General features: G+C 33.3%; 1 pseudogene; it reads left to right on the top strand.

The window, feature by feature from the left end:
- The first annotated feature begins 7,254 nt into the window (after nt 1-7,254).
- LOC126753015 (uncharacterized) lies at nt 7,255-7,828 on the top strand (annotated as a pseudogene).
- The last annotated feature ends 1,745 nt before the right edge of the window (nt 7,829-9,573 follow it).

The following is a 9,573-nucleotide window of genomic DNA, read 5'->3' as shown; positions in this document are numbered from 1 at the left end:
GGGGTAGTTACCAATGCACGTGTATCAGCAGTTGACAATTTAGCACTGACATAAGCGGCAGTTGTTGTTACACCTGTAAGCACTTTTGAATTTTGAACACTCGTAGTGGCGATGAACGTAGGTACACTCGTAACAACAGGTTGAATTGATTGCACAATCGTAGCGGGAATTGAAGTTTGAGTATTTTTGTCGGCGGCGGCATCTGGATCTTCAAGGGCATTCGCGTTTTCCTCTTTTTCACTTGCTTTCGTTACCTCGGAAATGTATTCATCATATAGCGGTCGCAACTGGTTCATCGTGGCATCAGGATCGAATTGAATACCCGTTTGCAGTAGCACTTTCATGACTTGGGCACGTGATAACAAATTCGACATCGTGGCAGCAACAACAACAATCAGGAAAAAAAACGTGGTAAATGCACTGTCTACAGAAAACGTGAAATGAAAAACGAAGAATTCTGGTTTCGGCAGTGTTTTTTTTTTTTTGTGTTTAATTATGCGGCAGTCGATTTAAATTAACTCCATCCCACTTCTGAGATGTGATGGCCGGAATCAATTAATTTAAACTTTTATTTCGTACGTGCGCAGCACGTCTCGCTTCGTTGACAGTCAGTTTTAAAAAGAACGATAAAACTCATTCGCCCAGCAAAGCACACAAGACATTCCCAATTGACAATTGACACTTCTTACAGCAGTCGTTCATTCTATTACATTCATCGCATTCTCTTACATTCTATTACATTCTATTGCACTCTTACAGTTCCTTTAGAGTTTTTGAATATACTATCTATTATGTCGTCAACATATACGTGACAAAATTTTCCTATAAATTCATGTAAAATATTATTCATTGCTCTCTGAAATATACTTGGAGCATTTTTAAGTCCAAATGGCATTCTAAGGTATTCATATTTCCCGTTATTTACAGAAAATGCTGTTTTTTCTATATCGTTTTCTTCCATCAATATCTGATGAAATCCAGACTCTAAATCTATTGTGGAAAAGTATTTCGGACTACCATCTTCATTTATTCCTTTTTTTGGAACGACCCGAACGGGAGAATTATATGGGCTTTTACTATGTCGTATAATCCCTTTTGCGAGTAAACATTCGATTTCCTTATTAACAAAATTATTTGCAGATATAGAATAAGGATATTGTTTGGACCATATAGGTTTGTCATCCTCAGTTCTAATTTCTGCTTTAATATCTGTGCTAAAAGGTAAATCCATGTTAACATTTTGATGAGCTTTATTTATTATTTCAATAACATCCTCTCTTAGCAATGAAATGTTGATATCTTTCGTTTCATTATTATTACATTTGTACGTATCAGCAACTTCGTTAGAATGTTCAACATTATTTATTTTTAAAATGTTGTGAGCATTTGCTTCATTAATTTTCCTATCCTTAGTATCATTTTTGCTAATATTATTACTGACGGGTGCCTCAGGACTTTTTTGTCCCAAGGGGTTTAGTATAATTAAATCATTGAGAAAATTTATTTTCTCTGTTTTATTATTCCCATAAATCAATTTTCTATTCGGAATATCAATTGTCGCTCCGATTTTATTTAGGAAATTAATTCCAATTAAAAGATCGCTCTCTAAATTGTTAATTTCATAAAAACGTTCCTGTATGCCAAACAGGTTGATATTATGAAAATATTTTATTATGGTCGAACCATGAATGGTTCTAACCTTCTTCTTAATAGCTAAAATGCTTTTATTATTATAAATTCCGGCTCGTATATATGAGCTGGTTGCCCCCGTATCTATGAGAATTCTAAAGATTTGCCCAGTTTTTTTATCGGTTTTAATAACATACGGCAAATCGGAGTTTACCCTAAAAAATGGTTCTCACCAATATTATTAATTCGTTGAATTTTTGGTTGAGGTTGTGTGCTTATTTGTGCACTTTCAATGGACCTTTTTGGTATATTTGTTAGCTGATAATTTGTCTGCCAATTATATCTGTTACTCCTCACGTGTGGTTGGTTTCTTTGATTGGGTTTATTTGTTAATTGGACTGATTGATCCACTTCCATAGGTTCTGGGTGATTGGCATACATTTGGTAGGAATTATTATTTGTTTGGGGGTACCTTAAGTTATTCTGAAAATTTGAATATCTTCGGTTAGGTTGAGGCTGGTTTCGTGAACCAATTTCATGATTGTTTTTAGTAAATTGCAAAGCAAATTGCGATCGTATTTGATTTGAATGAAGTTCTTGTGCCTTAGCAAGAGCATTAGGCAAATCGGTAGGTGTTAATGTAAATAATATTTGGTTTAGAGGGTAATTTAAACCAGTTATAAAAGTTCTTAACGCGGTTTCTCGATTCTTGATATTTAATTGTTTTGTAATATCGGAATTGGTGCCGTGCGTCATTATAGTTTTATTTATTAGTAATGTCAATTTCTGATTAACTTCATTGTAATAATCAATTAAGGATGTCGATCCTTGTCTCATAACGCTCATTTCTTGATCAATTACGTGAATTGGTCGTCTGTCGGCGTAAGCAAAATCTAATCTTGCAAATATTGCTTCTAAATTCAAAACTGTGCCATGATTAGTTAACATATCATTGGCATTACCTACAATCTTATTTCGGAGGATAGTTAATGCTCCAAAATACCTTCTATTACCTTCAATATATAGGCTCATCGAATTCTTTGCAGCTTCTCTCCAGCTGACATAAGATTTACCGGAAAATTCTGGCAAAGACTTTATTATGTCTAAATTTTCGTCACATGTTATGGAATCGTTAATTCTTTGAGTTTCATACTCAGTTACATGTAACGCATCTGTTAGAATTTTAATTCTATTACTCAACTGAGCTATCTCAGTTCTTAAGTTTGCGGTTTGTGTAGCTATTAATCTAGCTATATCGTCTACAGTAAAATTATTCACTGCCATTTTGAAAAATTATAAAATTATCTTGATCTCTTAAAAATTCTTTATTCCTATCGCCTATTTTTTATAATCGTTATTTTTCGGGTTTGCCCTTTTTTATATACTATATGTATTTGTGAGTTTCATGAAGCAAATTAATACTCACAATAAACAATTTTTTTTACTTAATTTAATTAATAAATACATATGTATAAGCCTTACTTACAACTAATTTTATGTTGCTGCTTCTACTGTTACTGTTGTTACTGTTGCTATTTCTGCTGTTGCTGCTGTTACTACTGTTGCGGCTATTGTTGACTTTGCTGCTGCTGTTGCTTTTTAAGTCGAATTTTGGCGGTTGGTTGTGCAATGGTCGTCGTTGGCGGCCGTGTGCGAGGTTTAAATGAAATCAGTTTTTTGGTGAAATTTCTGATTTACAGAATTTTTTTTATTTATTTGTTTTTATGTGGATAGTTTATAGATCCACGCACTTTCTTCTATTTGTTTGAAATTTTCAAAAATTTTCACTTTCAGTTTTTGGTTTTTCAATTCACATTTTAAAATCACTTTATTTGTGAAACTGTTGTAGTTTTTTGTTTCTCAATTTTACTTATTTTTTCAATTGTTGTAACGCGTACGTTAGCTTGTTTTTCGCTCGTAATCCGTATAGACGTGGCGCGTTCGATAGGCAGTTGGCAAACACTCGATTTTTTTTTCAATTATGGCGCTGAGATTTTTTCTTATGTCTCTTAGCGATTTTTATTTTGCCGTTAATTGCTTAGCGCGTTTCTAGTTGCTACCGTACGCTTTGAGTAACACACTAGTACTTTGTATTTCTTTTCTCGCGAATTCGCGATACTTGTTTGCGTTTTGTTTGTTTTTTTTTTTTTTTTGGTTTTGGTCCAACAGGAGTTTTACGATTCTCCTGGCAGGATCGCCAATTAAAAACTCCGTTTAGTTTTCGTGGGCAACTACGGGCAACTGCCTCGTTTTCTTTATTACATTTTCTTAAATACAATATTTTGCTTAAGCCTAGATACAAATATTAATCTTACATTCTAGGAAGTATATCTACAATCCACTTGAGATAGGACATATGTAGGACATATGTTACAAGTGGGAAGATTCATCTTACAATCTATGAGTTACATTTTTAGACCACCTAAGGCGGACAGTATTAGGAAAGTACCATATGGGTTACATATTTATAACAGATACAATATGTTCATGTAATATGAACTGGTGGTATTAACTTGCATTGTGATGCATTATCTTAATCCCGTTAAATTTACCCCTAGCTTGGCATTGTCGCTGCGAAAGAGAAAAACCCCAAAAAACGCATCAAGAAAGTTTACATACACACAGTACAGCCTAATTTGTTAATATTCACTGAACGGTACAAAGTTGTTGCATTCCCATAATTGTTGATTGTAAACAATTGTAATATTGAAATGGTAAGTTTAATATGCGTTTTATTGTCATTTTATCTTAAAAGTGTGACTTAGTTGGTTGCAATGGGTCGTGGTAAAGAAATACATTTAGAAGTGCGAAAATTAATAATTAAATTATATTTAGAAAATAAATCTTTACGTGAAATTGGTAAAGTGGTTGGAAAATCCCATTCAAGTGTGCAAACTATTATCAAGTCGTATATTAATACTGGGAATTTGCATTCAAAGCCACGATCGGGTAGACCAAAAATTTTAACGCCCCGTGAAGAACGCAATATCGTTACAGCCGTTAGTGCAAATCCAAGAATTTCCGCAGTGAAATTAACTCAAGACATATACGATAGTACACAAAAAAAAATAAATCCCCAAACTGTAAGGAATGTGTTGTATAGTGCTGGTTATCATGGACGAGTGGCACGCCGTAAGCCATACATAATCAAGGTTAATAAGGAAAAGAGGTTTGCGTTCGCTATAGAACATGTAAACAAACCGAATTCGTTTTGGGAAAATATTATATTCAGCGACGAATCAAAATTTAATATATTTGGTTCGGATGGGGCACAAAAAGTGTGGAGAAAGGTCAATGAGGAGTTTCAAGAAAAAAATTTATTGCCAACAGTAAAGCACGGTGGGGGTAATGTAATGGTTTGGGGGTGTATGGCTGCATCTGGAGTTGGACAATTGGAATTTATTACTGAAAAAATGGATAAGTACATGTATTTGAACATTTTAAAAAATAATTTACGTCCAAGTGTGGTTAAATTGGGTCTTGATAGCAACCACTACTACTTTCAACAGGATAACGACCCAAAGCACACGTCTTATCTAGTACGTGAATGGTTGCTATACAATTGTAAACAACTCCATACGCCCCCCAATCACCAGACATTAACCCTATTGAACATATCTGGGACTTATTAGAAAAGCGTATACGAAAACATAGAATTTCATCCAAAGAGTCCCTAAAAGCTGCCTTATCGACTGAGTGGGCCAAAATCACCGAAAATGATACCAGAAATTTAGTAAAAAGTATGCCACGACGTCTACAGGCAGTTATTACAGCAAAAGGAGGGCCAACAAAATATTAAATATGTCTCAAACTTTTGTATTTAGTGTTAGTTTAAATAATGTACGTAAACTTTATTGATACGAATTAAGCTCATTTTAAGTTTTTGTACCTGTATTTTTTTCATTTGTGTAAAAATAAAAATTTTGATAAGCCAATATATATGCTAAATATACATATTTTGAAATAGATACAAAAAAACGACAATAAACATTAATTTTAAAACCAAAAAATGTGTTGTAATTTAATAAAACTAGGTGTATGTAAATTTTATTGGTCCACTGTATATGTATGCATTGTTGTGATAAATTCAATTTCTATTACTAAGAAACATAATACAAAAATATTTATTGGTATAGTATATTATGTAAAAATCAAATTAAATTGTTAAATATACAAGTCTAAATTGACTGTAAATAGTACTATACATGCATTCATACAAAATTATACTCATATCATAATTATTACATGCCAATATGTAAATGCCGACGGCAAAACGCAAAAGCATATATGTATACATATTTGCATACATTGCGAAAGCAAAAATTGAACCATGAAAATATCACAATGCTGTTGTTGGGAGTATCATAAGGAGCATGCATACATATTTATGTCTCTTCATATTATTGAGTATGTGAGAGAGCTGTATTTGTACACATTTTTCGCTGTTAAAAATGGAATATCAAAGAACTTATTTTTCTTCAATATTCCCTGATTGCGCGTACATGCTATGGCATCATAAGCCGTACATATTTATTTGTCTTCATATTCTTTGTTGAATATGTGGAGAACTGTTAAAAATGTTAACATTTCACAGCGTGAATTCTGTATTTGTGTGGTGAGATTCCGTGTCGCAAATTTATCAAATGTTCGCTGTCGAACCTGCACCTTCTCTATGTTTTATGTTCTCTGGTTGGACATGATTATAGCCCTGACAGACGAGCAAAACAAATGCGCCTTAAGCGACGATAATGCGCATTGAAATTTTATGGTGACAGACGGCAGACTTGTGTATTTAGACAGCTGTTTGTGAAATTTGTTTATTTATTTAAAAAAAAAAAGTGAAATAAAAATGAATAGGAGAAATTTTGGTATTTTTCGACAATCAATATAAATATAACGAAAAATTCGTTTATTATTAACTACGTTCAAAGATAATAGAGTGAAATTAAAAGCAATAATTGATTGTAATGAATGATTGAAATTTGTTTTTGTTAATATACTTACACATAATTTAATTAGCAATATAATAGCCTTGACAGACGACAGCGCTAATATGCATTAGCGGGCTTAATTTACATTTATTTTCGCATTTGACCCACGTGAATGCAAGTTTGTAATGCACAAGAATTTCGTGCATTTAGCTGAATTTAGTAGGCAACATTGGTTAAAAATTACAGATTTTTGCCATTGTTTGACAGATGTCGCTTGAAATCTGCCGCCTTGTTTGCACAGTTTGCTATCCATTTCCCAATATTCTTCACTTTTTCAAACACTTTCATTTCACTTTTTGTTTTAATAAATAAACAAATTTCACTATCAGCTGTCCAAATACACAAGTCTGCCGTCTGTCACCATAAAATTTCAATGCGCATTAGAGTTGCTTAAAGCGCATTAATTTTGCTCGTCTGTCAGGGCTATAAAACTGCTTACCTCTGATGCTGTAAACGAAAAGGAGGCGGCAGACTTCAAGCTACATCTGTCAAAAAATAGCAAAAATCGACCATTTTTGAGCAGTGTTGCCTTCTAAAATTTGGTAAATTCAGCTAAATGCACGAAATTCTTGTGCATTACAGACTTGCATTAACATGCGCCAAATGCGTAAGTAAATGTATATTAAGCTCGCTAATGCATATTAGCGCTGTCGTCTGTCAGGGCTATTATACGTCTACCGAAATGAAGATAAAACTTCATAATTTCACTAACAAATGCAGGTAAGTAATAAATTATGAGGTAAACATATAATATTAAATATTTTTTTATATTTTTAGAGAAGAAAAGCAGAAAATTTGCCCATCGGGTGGCTCCCCAAGTCGTGTTGTGAAGGATAGCATTGTGGGTAAGTTTATAGCGCATTGGAGTAGATTCCATAATTCCATAACAACTTTTATTTGTTTGTTCCATTTTCAGTTGATATGGAACCAATCTACGTGGAGGCCGATATGGAAGGAGAATATCCGCTCCCAAGTCTAGGCGATGGCTCGTCTTCGTCGCGTAGTTGCACTCGGCCATCGTCAAGCGATGTTGTAAAGAAAAAAAATCAGCAATAATGGTAATGGAGGAAATGCGGGATGATTTTGTAAAGGCGAATGAGGCAATGAAGGAAGCCGATGAAAAGCGTCTTTCCCTCTTAGAAAAATACATTAACGAGCCAAAGGAAATGAAGGACGCTTTCATCGACATCCTTCGTCCCCAAAAATAGGTTCAAAAAAATCAAAAACCACGTGTCACGTTGTTTATCCGCGATGGACGCCTTAAGTACTGAACCGATTTTAAATTTCATTGCACACCGTGTGCAATTTGATCCAATTTGAGAGACAAGTGCTGAACACAGAACGCGACAGACTGCAAGCGACATCTGTCAAATATTAAAATACACACCTTTTAAAGGACACAGTTTAGACAGCTGCAGGACTACACGACTGCAGGCCGACAGTTGTCGCTCTCGCTAACTTCAAAATATTCTTATATTTGCCAACGACATAAGGACGGCAGTAGAGGAGTGATGCCACTAATATGTAAAATGTAAAATTATTCAAAGCTCTAACAAACCTGACGTTATTTTACAAATAAAAGCATAAAATTTGTAATAACAATTGATAACTTAAAACAAATAAATGTACCTGTTTACTTATTTTTTGCATAAAAAAAATTCACTTTGAACAAAATATTAAAATTTCATTGAAGTGAAAGGTATTAGTATGGCTACAACGAAATTGTGTACATGCAAAATGGACAGCTGTGTTGTCTTGTGCACATGCCGGGCATTGTTATGTCGCTGCCTTCTTACAAATATTCAAGTAGAAGGATTCACTGTCGTGCTGCCATGTCGTGTCGCGCTCTATGTGTTCAGCACTACAGGATAGCTTACATCTTAATTTGTAATCGCAATATTATACTATTGCAAATTATTTGTCTATTATTTGACGGTCAGAATTATTTGTTGGCTCCAAAATTTTCTAACAGATGGCGCTATGTTAAAAATATAAACGTTTTATATAAGCTACAATTTTCTAGCATAATCACTAATTATTTTAATATTAAAATACAAAATAAATTTAGGTTATATCTTGGTTTCAGCAATACGTAGTTATTATGCTATTAAATTTGTGTTTTTAACATAGCGCCATCTATTGAATACTTACTCAATTTAGCCAACAGTTAACATCATCTGTTAGAATATTTTGGAGCTAACGGATAATTATGACTGTCAAATAATAGGCAAATAATTCGAAATAAAATAATCAGGGGTGTTGTGGAATTGTGTGTGTGTCAGAATTGCAAACCAATTCTGATTTTCATTGGTGTCACAGAATCTGATTGGATTTTCGTCTTTTCGAACATATACAAAACCAATATTCGAATCAGCTGTGTACTAATGTGACAAAACTTGCAAATTAATACAATTGGTAGCAATCTTATTGAAGTTTTTAATGAGTTCTGAATTAAAGAAAGAGTTTAGGAGATAAGATTTATCGAATGAATAAAGACGCATTTGGATGTTTAATTACGTTTATTACGTTTTGTAAATCTTCTTTAAGGGGGAACCTGCTTTAAAAGCTTTAAAAATTTGAATTTTTTTTTTGCTTAAATCTCTTTATTTCTCATTTAAAAATAAAATAGAATCATTCCCCAAAGTTATAAACGGGAATTTGAAAAATTGTCGAAGCTAGAAGGGAAATAGTGACCGAGCGTCTAGCAGATACATACATACTTATATGTGTGAGCGCTTGGGCAGAAAGCGAAAACTTTGGCGCGAATTAAAGTTTACACTTTATTATTTTCTAAAAAATATATTTTTAGCTCCGTAGAGCGATCTTTATTTAATCACTTAAACAGTGTGAATTTTATGAACAGAAAAAGATGTTGTATACAAGCGGGTGCTTGTATTTATACAAAAAACTTAGCTTCAAAGTAATATATTTATCAGTGCTTGTATTTATACAA

The sequence above is a fragment of the Bactrocera neohumeralis genome, chromosome 3 (genome assembly GCF_024586455.1).
Source record: "Bactrocera neohumeralis isolate Rockhampton chromosome 3, APGP_CSIRO_Bneo_wtdbg2-racon-allhic-juicebox.fasta_v2, whole genome shotgun sequence".
Taxonomy (NCBI): Eukaryota; Metazoa; Arthropoda; class Insecta; order Diptera; family Tephritidae; genus Bactrocera; species Bactrocera neohumeralis.
Note: the sequence above shows the minus strand (reverse complement) of the source record. Positions and strands in the feature narration are given on the sequence as shown.